Genomic DNA, 6,115 nt, shown 5'->3' with positions numbered 1-6,115 from the left:
CACACACACACACACACACACACACACACACACACACACACACACACTTTACATGCACATACAAAGCATTAGAGAGGCAGGCCCAGAGACACACTGTGGACCTTGGAAAGCTATTTCAATGGGCTGACCTCTAGCTGCTCCATTGGTACAAAGAGGATTGGAAGACCTACCTATCAGGCAGGGTGAAGAATTAAATGATGTCATGACTTAAAGCTCTCTGTTGTTCTGCTTAATTTTTATTGCCAGTTCGGCACAACCTAGTGTCACCATAGACGAGGAAACGTCAACTGAGGAATTGCCTGTACTAGATTTGCGTGTGACCGTGCGTGTAAAAAAGATTACCTTGACTGACGTGGAAGGGCTCAGCCAACCGTGGGCAGCTCCACCTTAGGCAGTGGTAGGCTCCATTGTGCCTCCAGTGTATATGAAAGCTAGCTGAGAGCAATCCAGAGAGGAAGGTAGTATGCAGCATTTCTCCATGGTTTCTGCTCTGAGTTCCTGCTTTGAGTTTTTGCCTTGACTTTCCTCAATGATGGATTGTCACCAGAAGTATAAGATGAAACAACCCCATTCCTCACCAAGTTGATTTTGGTTAGGTTGTCTTATCATAGCACCGGAGAGCAAATCTGAATGCAGACTCACTACTTTACACAGAAAGGAATTTCATCCTGTGAACTTGCCTGTAAAAGCCTTTGGGAAGGTTGGAAGGCAGGCTCCCAGCTGGACCACCAGAACTAACTCAGAAGTGTATAGGAAGGACATGTCCATCCAGAAAGTAAAGGAGGTTGAACATGAGGACCTCATCACAGGAGCCATTATAGGAGCCAACTCAGTCACCTGATCAAGAAATTAGGTCAGGAAGTTGTCACTGACTCCGATATGGCTTTAAAAACTCAGGAAGCTGGTGATTCTACACCCCGATGCATCAACTGTCTCTTCATGTCCATGAAAACAGAATTCTCTGATGTCAGAAATTCTCTAACCAGCAGTGAATGGCCAAAGATGCCTACAAGCCTTACTTCTGTGCCCAATTAGAAGATCTTAATTGTCACTCTGGTTGAGAATTCTGGTTAACAGGATGCCTGGTAAGTGTACTTAGCCCTCAGATGCTGTAGCTTGGGGAATGTGGGCCAGGTGAGCCATGCCACCAGGAGAGCCAGTCTGGAATAATAGTGAGGTGGAGGCAAGTTCAATCCCTGAGAATCTCATCCTGAGATTGGCAGGAGTAGGACTCCTCCTGTCATGCCCTGGGCCTGCATGTCCCAAGTGCAGCAGCCTTATGGCCCCCACCTCTGCCAACCTTGAGGGGACCACATAGCCTGGCAGCCAGGTTACAGGTTAACCTTTCTCTCGCCTTATAAGGTCCAGCAAGCATCTGGAATTCCTCTTCAGGCAAAGAAGGCATTCCCAGCATCTTGGCCCCAGCCAATGACGTACACTTACTCCAAAAGCCTTTACCCACTCCCCAAAGATTTAAATAGACTTTGTAGCCAACAATTTAACAAGCTGCTCCATGAAGCCTGCCTCACAAGAGTCTCTCTTGTCATTCTCATAGCTGCCTGAGGTCTCATCACCTCCGGCTGTTCCTGCATCTCAGGCCAAGGTCTTGATAGAGGGTGATCCCTTATGAGTGGGGGAATGGAGCGGGAATGACAGGGGAAACCCACCAAGAAGATGTAGCTATGGTTGATCAGCCTAGCACAGACACAAGTTGACTTGAAAGTCTAAGGTCACTTTACTAAAAGTGAGAATGCCAAAGAACCAGCGTCTACAACTCCACAGTATGACATTCCTTGCTTGAATAATATGTAATCATCATTTCTTGTCACCTGGAAGCAACATATTAAAAATATAAGATGTATATTTAAAAAAAAATCATCTTGACTGGTGACTTAACTAATACTTGTACAAATAAAACATTAAAAAAACAAAACAAAAAACAAAGCAAACTTTTCAGATGGGTTAAGCAGCAAGCTAGCTTTAGCTGAAGAAGGAATTTAGAAATTGAGTTGAGGAAATTACTCAGACTGAAACTCAGAGAAACAAGGAGATAAGAGAACAAAAACTCATCAAGAATCATCAAAGGCAGGGCTGAAGATGTCTCACAGCGGTAAGTGATTGCTTGGAGTTCGAGGGAATTCTTTCAGTTGCTAATCCCACTGGTTGAGAGTAAGACCACTACCACAATCTTAAACCAAATTTGAAGCAAGCTTTAATTAAATACTTTCCAGGAGGATGGTCTCTGGCTAGGTCCACCCTGGGTCCCCAGGAAAATGGCCGCAGGTCTCATTTTGCAGAGGCATAGAAAGGCAACCCTGACAATTTGCCACATTTCCCATCAGGTCCAATCAGGGGCAAGCATACATCCTGACATATTTGCAGCCCTTGTGCCTCCTGCCCGCATGTGACCAAGCCCTTCAGGTACAGATGGGTCAAACAAGCGCAGGACAAACAGGAGCTTATTCGTAACTGTCTTAAGTACAAACAGAACTCTTAACCTGCAAGGTCTATTTTTCCCATTTTGGTGTCATAGTACATACCAGACTTCAGTGTTTTCAACTTCAAGGACTGAAAAACGAGAGTCATGGAAGATAGAGGCTAAGTAACAGGAGCCACAAAGTAAAAGAGCTCAGAGAATGAAGAAAAGTTTGGGGAGATAACTGTTAAAATATTTATAAAATTTGTTCAAGGACATATATTCAAACTTCAACGCAGCACAGAATAAGTCAACCCCACAACCCCAGAGAAAAAGAATTTAATAAAGAGGAAGCCAGATGAGCCCCCTAAAGAAATGAAAAGCTGATGGAAGACTTCCTGCCAGCAACAAGAAAGGCCAGAAGACACACAATATCTCAGTTGAGCTGAGGTAAAAGAAAAACTGTCCATCTAAACTTCTTTGTCTGGTTAAAGTGCAGTTCAAGAGAATTGGATCTTACAGTAGGACAGAGAGTAAAGAGAATTTACAACTCACAGACCCTCACTCAAAGATCTGAAACACTTTGAATGGATAAAGAAAGTGGGAAAAAAAAGAAAATGGGAACTGTAAGATAAAATGATGAATAAAGAAAATATTGGCTAATTAGAAATTATAACTAACTTTTGAAATACTGCTTTGTAAGGAGGGAACTAAAAATACATTTTTATTTTCTTTTATATTTTTCTTTTTATTTCCTGTATATGTACATATATGTGCACTAGAAAATAGAAACATAGGAATGAAAGTGTGTATCAGTCCTCCTCCTTTTCAAGGCCCTTGTTTTGTTAGGAGGGAAAGGATATTTGTTAGTTTTAGACTTTTCTAGGCCTGGTGTGGTGTGTTGCGTGCATGTTAAGGACAGCTTAAAAAGATGCAATGTTTCTACCTTCCTTTCCCTCCTTCCAAACTTTTCCATGTAGCTCTCCTCACTGTCCTTCAAATTCATAGCCTCTCTCTCTCTCTCTCTTTATGACAGAAGTGAAATCTTTATCAGGAAAAACAAGGAATTCTCACCTCTCGTCTCTGAGGGAGGGGAAGAGATGGATGGGGAAGGGGGACAGTCTGCAGTTTCATCTCAGAATGAAGGGTAAGTACAGCAGCTTTAAAATAGACACCGTGGCTGGAGAGGTGGCTAATGTACTGCTCTTGCAGGTCTGGGGTTCAGCTCCCGACACCCATACTGTGCTCACAACCACCTGTAACTCCAGTTCCAGGAGGTCCAAACCCCTCTTCAGGCCAGCAAGGGCACCTGCATGAATGTGGTGGACATGGGCTCACAGAAGCACGCATTTATACACGTAAATAAACTGAGGGGAAAGAGGTATTTCGTCATTGGAAGAGACTTGGTAACTCCACCTTTGCTGGATGTGCTGTTACAGGCACCGATCTGAGTCCCCGAGCACCTGATACAGCCATCAGGGACCTGAGACCCAGAACAAAGAAACAGTAACAGAGATGCCTATTAAGAAATGAAAAGCCATGCCTGGTACTTGGTTGGAGTATGAGTCTCTGTAAAGACCCCTGTGTTCAAATTTTCTGGTTCTGTTGCTCTCCTTGTGTAGTTCCTGTCCTCTCCAGATCTTACTATTTCCCACTTCTTTCATAAGATTCCAGGCACTCTGCCCAAGAGTTGGGCATAAGTCTCAGCGTCTGCTTTGATAGTCTGCAGGGCAGAGCCTTTCAGAGGCCCTCTGTGGCAGGTTCCTAACTTGTTTCCTGTTTTCTTCTTCTTCTGATGTCCATCCTCTTTGCCTTTCGGGATCAAGTACCAGGCATGGAGATAACCTATAACCCCTGCACAGATGGAGCCCATGGCAGTTTAGTGTCCAAGTGGGTTACATAGTAATGGGAAGAGGGACTGCCTCTGACATAATCTGATTGGCCTGCTCTTTGGTTACCACCCCCTGAGGGGGGAGCAGCCTTACCAGGCCACAGAAGATGACAATGCAGCCACTCCTGCTGAGATCTGATAGACTAAGATCAGAAGGAAGGAGAGGAGGACTTCCCCTATCAGTGCACTTGAGGAGGGGCATGAGTGAAGAAGGGGGAGGAAAGGTAGGATTAGGAGGGGAGGAGGGAGGGACTTATGGGGGGGGATACAAAGTGAATAAAGTGTAATTAATAAAAGTTAAAAAAAGGCCAAAGAATATAAAACTAAAGTTATGACACAGAGTACATATTTCAGTGAGAAAAACAAACAAAAAAAGAAATGAAAAGCTAGAGTGGCGAGTTGGCTTCATGGCTCTTCCAGAGGACTCAGGTTCAATTCCCAGCTCAACAGCGCCTCAAAACTTTAACTCTAGTCCTAGGAAAAGGGCTTGGAGCTGCGGGCAAGCCCTTCAGCTATAACTACATTTGTTGGAGATGGTCTCCAGGGTTCTCAACGGCCCCAGAAAGCTATACCAGGTTTGTGTACCTCAGATCTTTTCCAATCACACTGCAGAACTGCCGACATTGTCCACATTAAGGACAAATCAAAAGAGATCCTCCCGCCCTCCTCCCCCTCCCCTGCCACTCAGAAAGGGTGAGTTAGTGGACAGGAATGAGAGCCAATCAGATTCATGCAAAAATAGAGGAAATTAATTTTTAAAGAGCCCAACCAAACACCCTGTAATTTCTAGTGATTTCCTTTCAGGGAACCTGTGACCGCTGTCACTATAAACAAAGCAGAGAATAAATAAATAAAAAGAGAAAGAAAGTTGTGTTTTCCTCCCTGCCTTCCTGATAGATGGTTTACAGAAGCCCCGGATACTAGTCAGCCTCTAAACCATTCCCAGATGGCGCCTGCTCAGTTCCAGTGCTGGTGTTTCCCCGGCCTGCCAGACCTGTGCCAGACCCTTATCCCTGGGTTTCAGCCACAGATGCGGCAGCCAGTCAGGCTGGTGGACCCTGGAGGACCCTGTGACCACTGTGGAAATGAGCCGATGGAGCCAGCACCCTCTCACTCTCACAGTGTGGCTGAGTTCCTGGTGGCTGGCTCTGCTTCTCCCTGGGACCACCAAGGCATAAGTGCCTCCCTCCCAGGATCACCGTGGGCAGCAGTGCCCATGGACATGTCCCTGAGGCCTGCTGAGTCTTGCTTTCAGTGGGGCAAGGCCCTGGCTGGCCATATGCACTCCTAACTCGAGGGAAGCCCTTTGCTTTTCTTGTGCTATCACTATGTCCATCTGGACCCACCCAGGTCATGGGCAACCCCAGAACCTTCCTGACCCGAGGCACAGAATCCGCTCTGAAGTCACGATCTCAGATAGTCTTTGAGAGGCTGGGTTGGGAGTCCCTGTGGCTTGCCCTCAGCCGATATCAGTTACCCATCTGCCACGAGTATCCTCAGCCTGTGCTGCCTGCTCCCCAGAGCTACACTCTGGGAGCAATGTGGTTCCAGATGACCAGCTGGGAAGGTCTCCTGTTTCCTTTCTCTAAAACCTAGAATGAAGCCTGCAAAGTCTGGTCCTGCAGTGGGGACTTAGCAGAATGGGGGAGGTACCTGTCACTAGATTCCAAAAATCCTTCTCTGCCCTCCCCTCCTCTGCCCTCCCTCTCCCTCCTTTTCTTTCCTTCCCCCTTTCCCTTCTTCTCCCTCCTCCTTCTATGCATAGTCTTTTTTATCCCAGGCTAGTCTCAAACTCACTACTTAGCTGA

This window comes from Psammomys obesus, unplaced genomic scaffold (genome assembly GCF_907164565.1).
Source record: "Psammomys obesus unplaced genomic scaffold, mPsaObe1.curated_primary_1811, whole genome shotgun sequence".
NCBI lineage: Eukaryota > Metazoa > Chordata > Mammalia > Rodentia > Muridae > Psammomys > Psammomys obesus.
The sequence above is the reverse complement of the archived record's forward strand: the minus strand, read 5'-3'. Positions refer to the sequence as shown.